Source organism: Mustela lutreola, chromosome 16 (genome assembly GCF_030435805.1).
Source record: "Mustela lutreola isolate mMusLut2 chromosome 16, mMusLut2.pri, whole genome shotgun sequence".
Lineage (NCBI taxonomy): Eukaryota > Metazoa > Chordata > Mammalia > Carnivora > Mustelidae > Mustela > Mustela lutreola.
In genome coordinates, this window is record NC_081305.1 from 15,723,392 (window position 1) to 15,741,949 (window position 18,558).

Genomic DNA, 18,558 nt, shown 5'->3' on the forward strand with positions numbered 1-18,558 from the left:
CTCCAATCCTACCACCCTATGACTTTTCAATAGATGCACACACACACACAAAGGGTTTTCTGAATGTAGGAAAACAAGTTTATAATTACATAATTATGCAGACACACCACAATTTTTCTTTTATGTTACCTTTATCTTTAAAAGGCAACAGACAGGGCTGTACTAAAAAGCAATAAAGCATGGGTAATTTAATACCAAATTACATCCATATTGAAAAGTTTACATGCAGTTGAGAGCAGGCAGAGGTCAGCTTTTCAACAGGACTGTCTTTAATTGTGGCCATCAGTTTTAGCAATCCCGATCTCTGGATCAAAGACAGATATAATGGGCTTCCTCAACGCTGAATAGTGAAAGCAGACAGCAGGAATGGCGCTATCTGGCACCCAAAGGTCATAAAAAAAAATTGCCAGAAAGGGAATGTGTCTCATTGTAAAATTATATATCTAAGGCAAAATATATATTTTTAAAATCATTCTCCCTAGCCCAGTTTCCAATGAGCTACTTGATTTTTTTTTTTTGGTCCCTTACAGGTGCAAGGTTTTCCTGGCTTTTCCTCTAATAACCGAGCAACCTTTGCATAAATCTTTATTAATTTTTTCAGTTGCTTTCAATCATGATTTTCTCTAACCTGCAGAGAAATCCCTCTTTCCTTGAGGAAGGGCTATGAGAGTTGAAACTGGGTTTTTCCCCCCTCTCTTTTTCCCCCTAAATCAAATGAGGAGTAAATTATCAGCAAATCAGATAGAAACAAGTTTCCTGGACCTGCAGATCCATTCTACAAATGAAGCAATTTCATCTCTGCTGGCTCTGGGGTTGGGGGAGTAGAATGGGAGGGGGGATTTTAAGTAGCCATGGGGGACCAGAACGGAGATGCTAGCTGGCAAAGCATCCCCACGTTTGCATGCACAGACCACTCAAATCTGCACCAAGAGACTACTTGTGAGAATCCATCTTTTTTCACTTAACAAGATACAAAATATAAAACACATTTGCCTCTTATTAAACCCCTCCTGTAAGTGGTTCCAGGTCCACCATTTTTAAAGGGAGGAGAGGGGAGCTGAGAACCTCTTGGGAATTTCAGTGGAGTGACTGGAGATGAGGTACAGGCTGTGAGCCTTTATTACTTTAATTTTATTTTTTTTTTCTAAAAGCACAGAAGGAATAACATTTTAAATCATTAGCATTTGCTTTAAGTAGTTATTTCTTCCAACTGTAAGAATCTCTGCTCCCAGCCCCCTTCCCCATTAGCACCACTCCCAGATCCTGCACAGAAAAACTGCCCAGATGGAATTTCCCTCTACCGCTCAAATCTGGAACGTGCTTTTTAAAGAATTTCAGGCTCTAAATCGAGGCAGCCATGGAAGAAACTGTAATCACAGTTTTTCCTTAAAGCACTTGGAGAATAAGGTTCCTGTATTTATGGCACCTGAGACTGAAAGCTGACTGGCATCTCAAAATTATTTCAGTGGCAGCAGCTACTGTGATAGAAGACGGTCTTCTCTGTTAAAAAACAGAGTTCAGAGTAGTTGCTATTCAACTCAAAATGCCTTGTGAGAGTGACATGGAGGGTGCTTTTAAATGGTGAAGTGCAAAACCTAAATTCTTTGAGAAATGGAATAAAATCAACCCTCTTCTTTAATTTGATTTATAGTCTTTATCAAGGGAGCAGCAAAGGTGAAGAAATGTGCAAAACCAGGAAAAGAACCTCTGCTCTGTGCTCTGCACGTTCAAAATGGCGGGAGGCCATATTCAGGCACGGAAATGTGAACTGGAAGGCTGAACATCTCCTTTTGTGGGTTGGTTGTGGCTTTGCTATTCATAGACTACAAGAGATAAAATAAACCACTGAATATTTCTGCATTGCAACTTGGCTCTGCCAACAGAGAGATCCTACCTGACGTAAGGTCTGTTTCAAAATCTATAAAGGGCAGGGACCAAAAGTGGCATGTGACTGGGGAGGTCTTTAGTTATGCTACAATCTGGAGGTCTCCTGCTGCTCACCTCTTCTGTCCTATATAAAGGACTGACAAACCAAGCCAGAATTCTGGAACATGTCAGTGGGATAGGCCAGCTGTGGGATTCTAGACAGCAATAATCTGATACAGTAATCAAAGGTAGGGTGGGGTGGTCTTTTACTCACAGTCAAACTTAACTAAGGCGGCCTATGCCCAGTACACGGCCCAGACCTCCAGGCAGATGGCACAGGTTTGCCTTCTGCACCCCAGTCCCTCCACTTCAATCCTGTATGACAGAAAATTGACGGGTGGCTCTCCCTTTGCTTGTTCGTTGTCGTCAGCATTAGAGCTTGTTTGTTAGGCACCAACAGGGAACCCAGCACCATCCAATATACTGTTGCAGCCATAGGACCCGAAGCAAGGCATGCCTTACATCTACCTCAAAGGACTGAAAGGCATTCCTGTTGGAAGCAGTGTCAGGAGCTACTAGAAAGCACCAAGTGTGGGTAAAACACAAGACCTCATGCTTATGCTATGTGTTAAAATAAAGAATTGTAATTATTGAGCCCAACAGGGAAAACGGAAATAGCTTCCCACAGCAGAAAGAAGAGTAACTCTTCTGTTATAATTCAAGGGAATTAAAGGGAAAAGGCATACAAGAACAAAGAGCCAAGATGCCTGCTCCAGGACAAAAGAGCAGGTGCCACATAACTGCTCTTTTGAGAAGGAAACAGGGATCAACAGCCTGCCTGTGCCCCAGAGGCACCCAGTTTCCTTTTGGAGAGGATATGCAGGATGGACAAAACCTGTCCAGAGAGACCCAAGGCAAACACCACCCATGGAAAATGAAGGGGTAGTTTTTAAAATATTCATTTCATATTTCAAGTAACTTGGGAAATTTTCAGTAGAAGTCAAGCATTCAAAAGCTTAAAAGTAACATAGAATACAAATTCTTAATTTCCGTGGCCCCCTCAGTACCTCCATTTCTTCATATTCAGAACAGACTGAGATCTTGAGATCTTGAAGAACTACTGCACAGTGATATCAAGTGACAAGAGTGAATGATCATCACCACCAAGACAGGGCTTAAATATAAAATATAAACAAGATAATGAATCAAGAACAAATGAGTTCTACAAGCCCAAGATAGGTTGCAGATACATTTCACTTAACACTAAGCCTTTGGTTCCCACTTTGGGGGAGGCCCTGCCAGGTCAATTATGGTCTTTAATAAAAGAATTCCCATGCTGGGATCTGTACCATGCCCACCTAATGCTAATAATATAATAACACCTGACACTTATTATGCATGTCAAATGTCTTACATGTATTATCTCATTTAATTCTCAAGAAATCCTGTTAGATCAGTACTACTGTAATGATACTCATCTCACTAAGAGATAACAAAAGTTACATACCATTTGTCACACCATCAAGAGATTTAATAGAGAACTGAACTGACACAAAGTCAACCCATCTGGGATATTCAGAGCAAAGAAAATGTGAATCTAAATGAATTCTTAAACCTGGGAGTCTTTGATACTTAGGTCTCCTTCAGTCTCAACATCTATTTCACCACCAAATTCTTTCAATTTTACCTTTAAAGCAAGTTTTCTTAGCCTCTTTAAAAGATTGAAAATTAGGGGCGCCTGGGTGGCTCAGTGGGTTAAGCCGCTGCCTTCGGCTCAGGTCATGATCTCAGGGTCCTGGGATTGAGTCCCGCGTAGGGCTCTCTGCTCAGCAGGGAGCCTGCTTCCTTCTCTCTCTCTCTCTGCCTGCCTCTCAGTGTACTTGTAATTTCTCTCTGTCAAATAAATAAATAAAATCTTAAAAAAAAAAAGATTGAAAATTAATAAGATAAGCATCCAATTTAAGAAGGTAGGAAAAAGGGGCACATGGGTGGCTCAGTGGGTTAAAGCCTCTGCCTTCGGCTCAGGTCATGATCCCAGGGTCCTGGGATTAAGCCCCACATCTCTGCTCAGCAGGGAGCCTGCTTCCTCCTCTCTCTCTCTGCCTGCCTCGCTGCCTACTTGTGATCTGTCAAATAAATAAATAAAATCTTAAAAAAAAAAAGATAGGAAAAAGAAAAAGAAAAAAAAGAAAAGAAGAAGCCGAAGACAGTAGATGGAAAGCAACAATATAGATCAACGCAGAATTAGGTAATATAAAACATATAATAGAGATCTAACAGCCCAAAGATGGTCCTCTGGATATTCCGTAGGTTAACCAAGTGATACAGCTACCATGGGCCAACTTGGCAGTTCTTTGAAGTCAGCTGATATTCATCAAAAGTCCTCACTCACATGTCTGGTGGCTGCCATCTTGGTTAATCTAATGGGACCTCAGGTGGGATTGCTGGTGGCTGCTCCATATGGTCTCTCTTCTTTTACACCAGGTTTCTTCTCATGGTGGTCTCAGAGTTCCAAAGAGCAGCAAGAGTGGGAAATCCAGAGGCAAAAGCACATTTCAAGCTTCTGCTGCATTGCATTTGCTTTTGTCCCATTGGTCAAAGCAAGTCACATTACCAAGTCCAGAGTCATGTGGCTGTGGCTACAAGAGGGCAGGAATATCATTGCAATAATCTGCCATACCAAGTAACCATACCACTGGCTCTGGCCCACTGATTTAATCTCTGCCATTAAACCATAAATATTGCTTTGAGTCTAGTCACATTAGAGATTTGTTATGACAGGTACTTTACGACATACAGTATAAAATAGGAAAAAGAACTAGGAAGAACTAGAACTTTTTTAAACATGCTGCAGAGTTTTAAGAGGAAGGATGCTGAGCAAGTGTTCACAGACAACTGAACAAGAGAAATTGGGCTCAAAAATGAAAAATTCAAAGGCTCATGGCTGAGCAATTGTGCTCATTGACGATGATGTCCAATGAAGCCAGTCTAGAAGGTAAATTTGAGGGATTACCAAGAGTTCTTTTGTATAACCTGAATAATTCAGCAATCTTTTTTAATTACAGTGATCAACTACTTTAATGTAGAAAAAAAAATTTTAGGAATTTTTTCTTTTTGCTACTACTGTCAAATACTCTATTAAGGACTTTTATGTGGAACAACTGTGACATCAAGTGGCTAGCCAGTAATAGCACATGACTGTCTCTGGGCAGCCTCATCAAAATGGAATCCAGCCTCTACTTCTGTAAGTCAAAGACTAGATGGATCCTTGCATCACCATCAATAGTTTTCTCAACCAAGAAGGATGACATGATGTTAGGAATTTTTCCCCCAGATTATTTTAATGGTCAAAAAGGTCCGCTGTGCTCTAACAACTACCTAATTTGGAACATACATTTTCCTGGCAGATTTTACATCAGAAAGCTTTGAATTTAAATATGAAAAGCTAGGATTTGCTTTCTAGACAGAATGCAATTCTAAAATGTCATGCAAATTTCTTTTTGGAAGAACAAATGCAAACATTTTGAGAAGAGCTCTAAATATGCACAGGGCTTTTGGGAAACCATGTGTAAAATACTATTTTGCCTGAGGCAATCTATCTCCCACATTTGTTGAGGAAGAAAATAATAGCCAATATTCTGTATGACTGTGTTGACGGTATGAATGGTTTTTATCTGTATGGTTCTTGTGCAGTGCATGAGGCAATTCTTTGTCAGCTTTTCTGGGAGTTCTGAAAAATCATAGGATCCACAAACTGTGCACTAGACCATGTCTATTTTTAATATGTACCCTCAAGCACCTAGTAAAGAACTAAGCATCCTACGGACACTCAAATACTTATTCACTAACTACTACATTTACCAATACATCCTCCCTACAACCTCTGCTACTTTCCATATGCTGAAATAAAGGGATCCTTTCTTTTTAATTTTTGCCTGCTGTATACCCACTCAGTTATAACTTGCCTCACTCTCACATGAACAAAGCAAGTAGTAGGTTCACTAGTATTGCTTTCTGTTCTGCTACCTCATTTTCTGGACTCCATCTTTCTTACATTTTGTACCATATATATATTAACAAAGGTATTAGACATTTGGCACCGTCTTTCTAACAGCCCTGTTCAACAGAACTTCTGCAACGACATTTGTGTTCCATAACTGCACTGTCCAACATGGTAGCTACTAGCTACATGTGGCTAGTCAGCACCTGAAATGTGGCTAGTATGACTGAGAAAATAATCTTTAATGTTATTTAATTTCTTAAGGCTTATTTGTTTGAGAGAGGAGCAGGGGGAGAGGCAGAGAGAGAGGGAGAGGGAGAATCTTAGGCAGGCTCCACGCCCAGCATGGAGCCCAACTTGGGGCTCAATATCACGACCCTGAGTTCATAACCTGAGCCCAAACCAAGAGTCCGACTCTTAACTGAATGCATCATCAGGAACCCCAACGTGACTAATGGGCTACCTTACAGCACAGATTTATCGTTTCTGATCAAGACTTTCTAGACATTAACATTGATGGTAGAAAGAGAATTAGATTTGAGCCACTTGCTCTGCTTTTCTCTGTACAACTGTAGGCTGGTAACTCAGAACCTATAACCCTCATCTTCTAATTTGTAAATGGCATTAGTAATACCTATTTCATAGTTGCTGCAATGATGAAATGAGATATGTTTTGTCAAGTGGCCAGCACATAGCAAATGACTAGTGAAAAGTAATGTCTTTCCTCCTTTAAAAAATCTTCAAACTGGGATTCAGAAAAAGCATTTCTCAGGGTAATTGTAATAAGCAAATAAGGCAGTGACTCTAAACGATTTTTAAACTACAAAGTGTTAAATAAATATAACTATTGTTAATTTCCATAGCTGAGAAAAAATAAATTTATGTATATTTTTGTTTCTTCAATCCTCATTGTCAGCTTAGTTCTTTCTATTCATTCTGGAATTTGCCATCATCTTTACGCCCACACATTTTATTTCCTTCAAACATTTTAGCATATCACTTTTGCCCATGAATTCATGAACCCTGTCGTCTGCAGTCCTCCTCTCTATCTCTGTTGCCTCTTCACACACTGCCACTCAGACTCTGTCTGTGGCTTTTGGTACTTACAACATAGAACCTTCTTAGTCATGCAAAAAGATACAATCTCACAGGTTCCTTCAAGTGCTCATGATAACAACAGCATTATTTTCTGGAACCCAAGTGCTAATGTAAGAAAAGTGAGCATAACATCCCAGAAAGAATGATTGTTGTAGTCTCATTTCAATTTCAATGCTAATCTCTTCCATCTGCTGATTTAAGTGTTTCCTCTACCCTTCTCCAAACCTCAGTTTCCTCAAGTGAAAAATGGAATCCCCGAGGTTACCTACTAACAGGAGACTATCATATTGGTATTTTAGAAAGCAACTTAGGAAATGTGGAAAGACGCACTTGCAAATAGGTCTGTCTAAATGTAAAGAAAAGCTTCATTCTGAACATGGAAAATGTCTTTGGATGCAACGCTGATAGAACAGGAATTTAAAAGAAACAAACAAACAAAACGAACAACATATCTTGACAATGGGGATGTGCTCTGAACTTGGTGAAGAATAAAAATTCTAATCATCTCATTTAGCTTATAAACACAGAACCACTGGTGAGGTAAGAAGTCTACCTCAAGGCAAAAAAAAAAAAAAAAAAAAAAAAAAAAAAACCTATGAAAGGTAAAATATGAAAGAAACATGGCAAAATAAGATCTGATAAATCTGATTTTAAAACATACAAGTTTATTATTTTTTGCATTTTTGTACATTAGAAATATTTGACAATTAAAAAGTAGATAAACTGTATAATAGATAGCTGCTTCTTTTTCTCTTAGGGAATTTGTTTTATTTTAATAAAATAAAAGAAATCTTCATTCACCCCTGGCAGCAATAAAGGGTGAAGTAATTAAAAGTAGACAGAACAATTGCATTACAAAGAGAGACACAGAGAAGGACCACAAGCAGGGGTAGTGGGAAGGGGAAAAGTAGGCTTCCTGCTGAGCAGGGAGCCCCATGCATGGCTCCATCCCAGGACCCCGGGATCATGACCTGAGCCAAAGGCAGAGGTTTAACCCACTGAGCCACCCAGACGCCCAAACAAACTTAAATTTTAAAAGACTGGAATCATATAAGGTATATTCTCTAACCACAGTGCAACTAAGATATCAGTTAAAGAAGGAAATTTGGGGATTCACAAGTATGTGAAAATTAAATAGCATATGCCTAAATAACTAATGGGTCAAAGAAGAAATCACAACATAAATTAGAAGCTCTCTGAGAGGAATGAAAACAAAAACACAACATATCAAAATTTATGGGATGCATCTAAAGCAGGATACAGAAGGAAATTAATAGTTATAAACTCTTTTAAAAAAAAGAAAAATATGATTTATTTAAGTATTTATTTATTTACGTGAGAGAGTGAGAGAGTTTGGGGCAAGGGGTACAGGGAGAGGGAGAGATAAAACCCTCAAGCAGACTCACCACCTAGTATGGAGCCTGATGTGGGGCTTGATCCTAGGACCCCAAGATCATGACTGGAGCTGAAACCAAGAGCCAGACACTCAACCAACTTAGCCACCCAGGTGTCTCAAGGAAGAAAAATCTTAAATCAATAAACTAACCTTCTACTTTAAGAAATTAGAGGAAGAGAAAATTAAACTGAAACCTAACCAAAGGAAGGATATAAACATTAGAGTAATATATATTACTGAGGACTATATATATATATGTATATATATATAGAGAGAGAGAGAGAGAATGAAAATCAGCTAAACTAAAAGTTGTTTATTTGAAAAGATCAGCAAAATTAACATTTAGCTACACTGGCCAAGAAAAAAAAGGGAGAAGATACAATTACTAAAATCACAAGTGACATAAGGGGCATTGTTACCATCCTTAAGGGGAAAAAAAAAAGATTTTAAGGGAATACTATGAACAGTGATACACTGACAAATTAAATGACTTAGGTAAAAGGGACAGATTTTTAGAAAGACACAAATTACCAAAACATATTGAAGATGATGTAAAAAACAAACAAAAAAACAAAAACAAAAACAAACAAACAAACAAAAAACAAACAAAAACCCTGTATAGACATAGAATGAAGTTGGATCTCTGCTTCATGCTAGACAAATAGTAAAGAGAGCCCACTAACAATTTTAAAACTTCCTACAGAGAAAAGTCCAGACCCAGGTGATCTCACTGGTGAATTCTACCAAACATTCAAAAAAAAAATTAATACCAATCTTTCACAAACTCTTTCACAAACTCTTTCAAAATATAGAAGGAACATATTATGTTAAGCCACTATTACTCTGATATTAAAACCAAAGATATAACAAGAAAAAAAAAAAACCCTAGAGACGATTATCCATTACAAATATAGATCTAAAAATTCTCAACAAACTACTAACAATACATAAAAAACCAAATCTAGCAATATATAAAAAGAAATATACACCATGACCAAATAGGATTTACCCCCAAGAACACAAGGTTAATTCAAAATCCAAAAGTTAATGCAATATAACTTATTAATAGAATAAAGGACAAAAAAATCATCATCTTGATATAAGCAGAAAAAGTCTTTGACAAAATCCAATACTTTTCCATGATATGTACACTCAAAAAACTAGAATTAAAGGGGGTTTTACCAACCTTAGATAAAGGACATCTAATAAAACCCACAGCTGACATCATACTTAATGGTAAAAGACTGAATGTTTTTCCCCTAAGATCAGGAACATGATAAGGGTGTCTACTCTCACCACTTCTATTCAAAATGATAATGGAGGGCCTAACCAGGGTAATTAGGCAAGAAAAAGAAAGAAACAGAATGTAAATTGAAAAAAAGTAAAACTATCTCTTTTCATAGCTGGTATGACCTTGTATATAAAAACTCGTAAGGCAACCACTAAAAAAATATTAGCACTAAGTTCAGCAAGAAGGCAGGACACAGGATTAATACAATAAAATTAATTATATTTCCATAGGCTTGAAGGGGAAGTGAACATAAAATGAAATTTAGAAAATAATTCCATTTATAATAGCAAGAGAAAGCATAAAATACAAATAAATATAACAAAAACACAAAGCTTGTAGAAGAAAAACTATAAAACATTGCTGAAATTAAAGACCTAAATAAATGTAAAGATATTCCATGTTCATGAATCAGAACACTATATTTCTAAGAAAGTAATATTCATACCAAATTGACTGACAAATTAAACTCCATCTCTATCAAAATCTCTGTTAGCTTTTTGTAGAAATTGACAAACTGATCCTAATATTGCTATGGAAAAGCAAAAAATCCAGAACAAAACTGCAGACTTCACACTTCCTGATTTCAAAATTTGCTACAATGCTACAGTAATCAACATGGTGTGATAATGACATAAAGACAGTCATGTGGGCCAATGGAATAGAACTGAGAGCCCAAAAATAAAGCCTGACATTTATGGTCAATTGATTTCTGAGAAGAGTGTCAAGAAAATTTAATGGGAAACTAGTAGTCTCTCCAAAAAAATTACTTTGGTATGATCAGATAGCCACATAAAAAAGAATGAAGTTGGATCTCTACCTCACACTAGACAAAAATTAACTCAAAATGGGTCACAGACCTAAATGTAAGAACTAATAATATAAAACTCCCAGAAGAAAACAGAGGAGTAAATTTTCACGATGTTGAATTAGGCAAAGACTTCTTAGATACAGCATCATCTTTAACCCATATTGTCTAAAGATCAATGATGAAGAACTGCCTATGGAAAAGGCATTGATCTTTTCCATAGGCAACCCTTCACGTATTCAAAGGAAAGGTTTTTCAAAAGCTGGGTTCCATGAACAATCCATGGGTCAGCTTTGGGCAGTCCCTGGAGCTCTTAAAATCATATGTGATATCAGATATACAGTCCTCTGTCTTTACAGAGTATCCTCAGCTGTCATCACATTCTAAAATACTTTGTGACCTCCCCTGCAACAGTTAAGAACCACTGATTTAATGGTTCAATGAAGCACTTAATCTTCTCCAGCATTCTCATCTCCCCAGAAGTATCTCCAGTTCCTCCAGTCATACCTCTTTATTTCCCCTACTCTATTCCTCAGATATGTTCTTCCCTATCTTAACAAATGGTAGTCACCTGAAAGTCATGTTTGATTTCTCATCACCCCTCATTCTCATCTCCAATCCAACACAAGAGCTGCTAATTTTCCTTTTTAATGTACATGAATCCATACAAGTTTCTTCCTTGAAGCTGCCACTACCTTCCAGCCTGAGCTAACACAGTCTCCTAAAGCTCCCTCATCCCCCCTTCCAAGCTCACTCCTTTTTCAGTCATTGTTCCTATGGTAACCATGAACAATCAATCAATCTAAGATGTAAAGTACATCACATTACTCTCTTGCTTGAAACCCTCAGTGGATTCCTATGGCACTGAAAAAATTTCAGCCTCTCACCTATGGTCCTTAAGACCTTGGGTCATTTAACCCAAGTCTTCCCCTCTGATGCCAGCATACTTTCTCCCTCCCCTCAATCACTGCATTACAGTGACAGTAGCCCGCAAGTAGTTCCCAGCACATGTTAAGTTTCTTTCCATCTGAGGACTGTTGCACTCTACCAGAATGCTCTTCATCCTGTTCCTCCCCATTCTTCAGTCCTCCATTTAAATATTTCCTCAATGACACAGTCTCTATCTTCCTAAATTAGGAGCTATTTACTCCTCCCTGTTAATCACAACTCCCATGTGAGTTAATTAGCTAGCTAGCTGGTTTGTGTGTTCAACTATACCATTTTCTCTTACAGACTAAGCTCCACAAAGAAGGGTTCCATATCTGTCTTTTACTGTTGTATTTCTAGTAACTAATAGGGTGCTTGGCACATGAAAAACAATCAAAAACTCCATGGAATGAATGACTACATGGTTTTAAGTCCTCTCACCTCAGCACATTCTCACGTGTAACATACCTCTGAAAAGGTGGTTCCCAAAACTAAACTCAAATTTTCAGCTGAGGCCCAATTCCTATAGAGACATCTGGGTATGTCATATTCATCCAATTTTTCTTTCCTTTCTAGTATCAAAATAGCCTATTTTGAAAACCTCCCCCGGGGCGCCTGGGTGGCTCAGTGGGTTAAAGCCTCTGCCTTTGACTCAGGTCATGATCCCAGGGTCCTGGGATCGAGCCCGGCATCAGGCTCTCTGCTCAGCAGGGAGCCTGCTTCCTCCTCTCTCTCTGCCTGCCTCTCTGCCTCCTTGTGATCTCTGTCTGTCAAATAAATAAATAAATAAAATCTTAAAAAAAAAAAAAAAAAAAGAAAACCTCCCCCTAAGAAAGTGGTCTACATAGCTTTGCTAGCTGTGTATCTCTCCCACAGGTAAATATGACCATTTAGAGATTCTAGATATGAACTCATAAAATAGCAGTGCAGAATACAGCAAGCCTCTGGCTCACAATTCAATGTTCGGTACTGCCTCCCTGAAATCAGGTCAAGACTTCAGATTTACTTCTAATTAAATTAAACTGTGCCCCCCCTCAACAAGCACAAAATATTTCAGCTTATGGGCCACAAGAATATGGATAACAAAGAACTCTGTTTCTATCATACTGTTTTCCATGATGGCTGATGGCTCATCCGTTTGCTTCCCCTTCACTCCTCTTGCTACAAAACACAAAGGCACCAGCAGTCCCCAGTGCCCAGGGATTTCCCTGGACACAAGCCATTCAGCTAGTTTACTGAGCGACAGGGGTAAGCTCAAAAGATGTTCTACAATTCAGACATACAAACAAGTTAGAGCTGGAAGAGGTTGCTGAGAAATTGACTTGCCATCTCTACTTTGTTCGATAGGCAGCACACAAAATAAAACCAGCCTGCTAAAATTATTACCATCTCCAAACTTAGCAACAATGATGCAGTGGACAGCAGAGAGCATTAATCACCTGAAAATATCTAATCAGAGTAGAGACCTTTTATATTACCATTCAAATTCTTAACTGACCCCAGCCTGATTTCTTTTAAGCAAAGACCCACAGGCCTTACACATTTCATGGTTATTTTCTCTAGTTATGTAGCCTTTATTTTTTTTCCTGGTGTCTCATTTTTGTCCACCTCCCCCTTCCTTTCTTTCCCTTCAAATGGACAGAACCTGGTTCCTATCACCTAGAGATGAATTAATCTTTCCAAATATCCTGACATTGCCTTCCTAGAAAAGTTCCCTGGAGCTCTGTAGCTGTTGGAGAAGAGAGGCAGCTTGGCTTTGACTTTAATATACATTTTGAAATACCTTTTGCAGGACGGCTGGAAATAAGGAACTAATAACAAAGGACTTCTAAAATTACCGGTAAATCTGTAGCATTCCGCCTGGTGCACAGCCGCTGAGAGTCTTTAATTCATCAATTAAGTGATCAAAGATCTTGTTCAAGATATGATTACATTTCTTTTGTTCTCTTTGCGCAATCATATTAAAATTGATAGCATTCCTAAAATCAAACGGGTTCCAAAGCTAAAAATAAAAACAGACGAAATGACACCCTAACATTCATCACGTTCTAAAGGCAAGGCTATGATTGGTCCTTAACTATCCTGGGATACAAACACTAGGACAAGCCATTCCACAGTGATGGTATGAAAGGAGGAACTTGACATTTCCACACCCCTAAAGCTCTACCATGCATTTAGGTTGTAGCCAGGCCCTTCTCAGTAAAGGAGGAGGGGAGGGGAGAAGACAGAGACATTGTGGCTACTTGCCAAGGCCAAACCCAGGAGTAAGTCATTTTAGTGATAGAGAATGGAAGTCTCTGAGCATCTGCTGATGGCCTTTGTCACATGGACGGGATTAGCTTTCCTTATAGCATTATAAACAAAACAAAACAATGTCATAGCCCAAGAATCAGAAGGAAATGTTCCCTAAGTTACCACAATCCTTACTCCTTGTTCCCAGGAGTTAGTTATTCTGATTGTATTTTTGTCTGAACATTCCCAATCATCTAAAGGAGCAGCTAATAAGATATTTCTGTAAAAGGTCAGATGATAAATATTTTAGGCTTTGGGGCCCACTCAGTCTATTTCACAACTACTCAGCTCCACCACTGGACCATAAAAGTAGCCACAGATGACACGTCAAGGACAAAAGAACAAAAAGGACATCCCTGTGATCTAGTAAGCCTTGCCTCACAAAATCAAGCACTAGGCCACATTTGCCTGCAGATTCTAGTTTGTCGATCTTCACTCTAAAACATGGTCCTGACCATAACCCACGCTTCTGGACTTCAGCTGACAGCACACCAATGCTGGGCGGCTGGAGGAGAGTTCTTCTTCTGACCTCAGGACAGAAAAAGAGAATTGGTCTGATAAAGGGGGAAAAAAAGGTCTCTGAGCCACAAGCACAACTTTCGTATGGTTTTCTCTTCAAAAAGTTCATTTTACCCTCCAAATAAAATTTCTCGGCAATGTTCATTGTTCCTTTTAAAGAACATTAGATTTCACATTGCATCCCAGTTATTTATTACCTCAGTTTCGGTCTTAACAAATATGATTTTGTTATCCTCTGTCATCAATGGAGCAAGCACATGTGGTTTTGATAGACAAAATTGTGATAAAATTCACTGCATCCTTAAAAAAAGTGATTGAAAAGTTTTCAGACTCTTGCTGAGAACGTAGGGGGGAAAAGCAAGAGGATTGAATTTCAACAAAAGACATGCCAGATTTTTTTTTCCTGCTTTTATTATTCAACATTCTCCCACTACTCAGTATCTAATTAGATACCAGAACAATCCAGGAATCATGTGTTTCTCTTTAAACTTTTGGCAAAGTCCATCTCACTATGGTTAACGTTGGGTACACTTAGGTTCCCCTCCAGGGACCAGTACTGGGTGACATCATATGCCATGTCACAAACAATGTAACATAAATAAGTGCGCATGCTTGGAGACACGCAAAACACTTGCAGTCATTCTCGTTTCCTCATTTTTCATTCACTTCAAATCCACGTTCATTCTGTTGCTGGAAAATCATCTTTAGCCTCTCAACTTTTTCAGAAACAGATACCCCTTGCTATTTTTGCCCCCAGAAAAATCACACTGCAATTTAAAAAAAAATTGCGTGGATCACGTAATAGTTCCATCTGCCTTGTCAAGCTCAATTGGAATGGCTTATCTTGATTAACCTAGGACTGAACAAAACACAGTACATTCCCTGAGAACACCATGGCAAGTCACCACATAACCTATCTGCCCTTACAAACAGGTCACCAAGTAGCCAAGAGAAAAGAGAATGGACACAATGCAAACAACTTCACCTTCAAATCTGACTGGCATGGGGCTGTTTTCCTTATGAACTGATATCCATATCTGAAAACCACGATCCTATTCATGCTACACCCTTTCTGATATAGAAACAGAGCAGACAGAAGTTATGTAACTCATCAGCTACTAGGGAAATGTTGAGAATACAAAAAAAAAAAAAAAAAAAAAAAAAACCACCACAGACTTAGTCAGACCTTTTTAACCTGAAAAAAATGTGTTGTTTGTGAATGGGGAATAAATATCCTGAAACTCTTCCATATGTCTGCTTTCCTTCTCCTGGGCTACATTCCAGAGAGGTCATGGCAGTTCCACATTTTTCTCTAAAATATGAAAAACTATTGCTAAACAGGCTTTATAAATGGTTTTCTTCACAGGAACTAATGTACAAATGCTCCACATAATTGCTTTCAAGTGAATTTACCAATATTCAGAATTCCTTGGCTAGGTGATTTCTCATTCAAGATAAATTTGAAAAGTCACTCTTATCAGATGGTCCTCACCTACTGTTGTTGGAAATGAACACTTCCTGAGGAACACACCGTTTGATAATGCAGTCTACTTAATAATATTACCCCCATGGCTATAGATATTGTACTATTGACCAAATGCTTGACAGGAGCATAATGCTTTCTAAACTTCCTTTTGAAATGAACTCTTACAGAATATTCCTTTGGGGGATGGAGGTACCACTAATTTGTAGGACTTAAGCCTTTCACTGGTCATCCACTATATGTAAATTATGATCCTACAATTGAAAAGCATTCTTATATTAGTCCTTCTTCTTCCCAAAACCATCAGATCAGCCATCTAACTTTTATGGCTTAGTGAAAAATTCCAGGAAAATGACTATCACCCAGGATACCCATGATCAGCTATACCAAACTGACCAACAGTCCTACTGCTAGTAAGTTCTCCATTTCTCTTGCTTTTTCAGTAGGCTCTTTTCAATTATTTTCTCTCTTTTGTTCTATGTCTTTATTTGTTATTCCATACCACCTCCAAGGCAGAAATGTTGGCTTTGTACATCCAAGAAAATTGTAAATAATTCCAAAACTGTATAAAGTGAATCTAAATGAAAGAAGGCTGATAGATTTGATGAACATCTGAACCATTTGTAACATTTCTAACTCAAAAGACTATCTCCAATTCAAGTATTTAAGCCAGGGCATGGTTCAAAGTAGTAATATGCTAAAAATGATCTCCACTCATCTTCCTACCTCTGGTCAAAGGAGCAATAATCTCCATATCTCATTGTTATAGGGATCAAGGAGATAAGCATTAGATGATTTTTTTAACAAATTAAAAATATTTTGGAAAGAAATTCATTATGTTAAAAACAATTACCAATTCATATTGAGGCAACTTTCTTTGGCTCAGAGTTTATCCTGGCAGTGGAACTATAAATTTATTATTTTATTTTTTTCTATAAAAGATTTTTTTTAAAATTTGGCTTTGTATGGAAGTTTCTTAAATGATTTTAATTGCTTTCATTTTCTTTCCCAGAATCTTTTCTAGCTCCACTACATTTTTATTCAATTACACCCAACAGAGCAACATGGGATGGTTATTCTAGAAGAAACATTATGATCTTTAGAAACATATATTCTTGTACGTTCTATGGCTTAATTACTTCTATATACAAGCCTACACAAAAACTCAATTTGTTTCCTGCCAATTCCCAGATGCAGCAATGGGGAATGTTTTCTCCACTGGCTCCTGTAGTAACTGGCAAGAGTTAAGATGGAGAAAGTTTCTTTCTCCTATTTATTAACCTATTATCTATAACAATCAGAAAATTCTGCCAGGTAGTGTTTTAAGCTATTATTTTAGTCAGCTCTGAAAATTAGAAAAAAAATAATAATACTAAATGCTTTTGAATGAGCATAGTCACCATTTATAGAATTAAAATCAAGATACGTAATTTCCAAAACATTGACAAGCACAGAAGCAAAGAACATAGTTTATGGTTGAAAAGACAAGAAACAGCAAAAATACATTTTAAAAAAGAATTTTTGACAGAAATAAGAATAATATGGATTATCCTAATAGCTATTATAAATGAGTTAAACACCCCTATTATGGACAAAAATTCTTGGATTGGATTTTTAAATTGCCTCAACATTTACAAAGTGACACAGAAAGTTTAAAAGGATGGACAAAAATATAATGGACTAACATAAACCAAAAGAAAGTGACAGTTCTTATATTAGTATCAGTAAAAGGGAAAATCAAGGCAAAGCATTAAATGAAGTAAGATGGTATTAATATGTTAATAGAAAGTAAACTATATGTAATGAAATTCTAACAACTATTAACTTTTATGCATGGAATAACACTTCCCCGAAATAGAAAGATAAATATAAAAGAAATAAAGGAAATATAGCAAAAACTCAAGAAATGCCAGAGTATAAATTTGGCAGATTAAACAAATTATAAATAACAATACATATGGTTACCCCATAAAAAACCAATATCCACAGAACATTCATATTATTTTACTATATATTACCTAAAAAGAAATACCGACTAAACTCAAGATAGTAAAAATTATACAGACTTCATTATCTGTCCACAGTATAATAAACCCTGAAACATAAACAAAACAAAAAACCTTCAACAACCTGAACACTTTTAGAGTCTTCTAAGTAAAAGTACTCACAGATCATAGATCATTTAGGAAATAGTAACAATGATAACCTTACTACAGCAACACTTACAAGGTGTACTAAAAGATAGCCCTAAGACACCTGGGTGGCTCAGTTGGTTAAGCCACCACCTTTGGCTCAGGTCATGATCCTGGAGTCCAAGGACTGAGTCCCAAATCAGGCTCCATGCTCAGCAGGGAGTCTGCTTCTCCCTCTGACTCTCCACTTCTAGTGTGCTTTCTCTCTCTCTCTCTTTCTCAAATAAATAAAATCTTTAAAAAAAAAAAAAAAAAAGCTATGCCCAGAGGCAAATAAGTCTGAATTATGAGCTTATTAAATAGTAAAGACTCAAAATATATTAACTTAAATATTCAAATATAAATATATACACATATTTATAAATTAACTAAAATATTCAAATCCAAATGTGTGTGTGTGCGTGTGTTTTAATGCATATGGTATCCTATTAAAGGAGTCTATTACACTCAATCTTTATATTCACAGAGAAAATGTTTGATGGTTGGCTCCTGCCTATTGCTTGTGAATAAGGAAAGGAAGACCTACCAATAACACACCAACTGCTATGCTTAGAGAAAACGCTATCAAGAAAAAGTAAACAGAATAAATACACAACTGCAGCCAACATGAGTTTTACTAGCTATACATACTGAGCAACCCAGTTCAAGGATTCCCAAATACTGTCCTATACACAATAATGGTGTCAAAG